General features: G+C 53.6%; 1 protein-coding gene across 2 annotated transcripts in view; it reads right to left on the reverse strand.

Moving 5' to 3' along the window:
* Positions 1–1,399: 1,399 nt before the first annotated feature.
* eci2 (enoyl-CoA delta isomerase 2) overlaps positions 1,400–1,534 on the reverse strand; it is a 4,979-nt gene continuing 4,844 nt past the window's right edge. For both annotated transcript variants that reach the window (XM_070553534.1, XM_070553535.1), the window contains one exon: positions 1,400–1,534. This exon is cut by the window's right edge and continues 622 nt beyond it. The gene's annotated coding sequence lies outside the window, so the exon portion shown is untranslated.

Raw genomic sequence — 1,534 nt, forward strand, 5'->3', positions numbered from 1 at the left:
CCTTCTGACTCAGCTCTCTCTTCACCACGACAGACCGGTACAACGCCCGCATCACTGCAGATGCAGCACCAATCCACCTATCCATCTCACGTTCCAGTTTTCCCTCACTCGTGAACAAGACCCCGAGATACTTAAACTCCTCCTCTTGGGGCAGGACCTCATCCCTGACCCGGAGAAGGCATTCTACCCTTTTCTGAATCAAGACCATGGTCTCAGATTTAGAGGAGCTGATTCTCATCCCAGCTGCTTCACACTCGGCTGCAAACCGCTCCAGTGAAAGCTGAAGATCACGTTCTGATGAAGCCAACAGGACCACATCATCTGCAAAAAGCAGAGACCTGATCCTCAGGCCACCAAAACGGATGCCCTCCACACCTTGGCTGCACCTAGAAATCCTGTCCATAAAGGTTATGAACAGAATCGGTGACAAAGGGCAGCCTTGGCGGAGTCCGACTCTCACTGGGAACGAGCCCGACTTACTGCCGGCACTGCGGACCGAGCTCTGACACCGGTCATACAGGGACCTAACAGCCCGTATCAGAGGGCCTGGTACCCCATTCTCCTGGAGTACCCCCCACAGGAAACCCCAGGGGACGCGGTCAAACGCCTTCTCCAAATCCACAAAACACATACACTAGTTGGATGAACTCCCACTCAGCCTCCAGGACCCCCCTAAGGGTATCGAGCTGGTCCAGTGTTCCACGGCCACGATGAGAACCACATTGATCCTCCTGAATCTGAGGTTCCACAGTCCAACGGACCCTCCACTCCAGAACCCCAGAATAGACCTTACCACCGACTCCGCCTCTTTTCCCACCAGAGAGGTGACATTCCATGTACCAAGAACTAGTCTTTATAGTCGAGGACCAGGCTGCCAAGGTCCCTGCCTTCAGCTACCACCCAACACACAAAGTACCCGACCCCTTTGGCCCCTCCCACGAGTGGTGAGCTCATGGAAAGGGGAACCAACGTTTCCTCTCCGGGCTGTGTCCGACCGGGCTCTGTGGGTGAAAGCCCGGCCACCAGGCGCTCACCAACGTGCCCCACCTCCAGAGGGGGGCCCCGGTGACCCACGCCCGGGCGAGGGAACACTGATCCATTATTATTCTTCATGAGGGGTCTATGGCCTGCTCTTTGTCTGATCCTCACCTAGGACCGGTTTGCCTTGGGTGACCCTACCAGGCATAAAGCCTCAGACCACTTAGCACCATCGGGACACTAAACCCCTCCACCACGGTACGGCGGCCACCCAGGAGGGCCTACCAGTGCCGCTTTATATTATTTCATCACCACAGAAATGTCCTAATGTTGTGATTCCTCTCACATACATGGCAACACCTTCTGATTCTGAATAAACGTAGACAGACGCTGATAAATCAAACCCATGGGAGACTTCTGATTAGATTTTCAGAACTTTAATGGAAATTGTCGCTAATGGATAAAAACACACACGTGATTATTTGATTGGTTAGAAAATCCCAGCTGAGCCAACTAATCCCAGCTGGTGGAGGTTTGCTGCTCTGAACGACAATCA

The sequence above is a fragment of the Nothobranchius furzeri genome, chromosome 7 (assembly GCF_043380555.1).
Source record: "Nothobranchius furzeri strain GRZ-AD chromosome 7, NfurGRZ-RIMD1, whole genome shotgun sequence".
Lineage (NCBI taxonomy): Eukaryota > Metazoa > Chordata > Actinopteri > Cyprinodontiformes > Nothobranchiidae > Nothobranchius > Nothobranchius furzeri.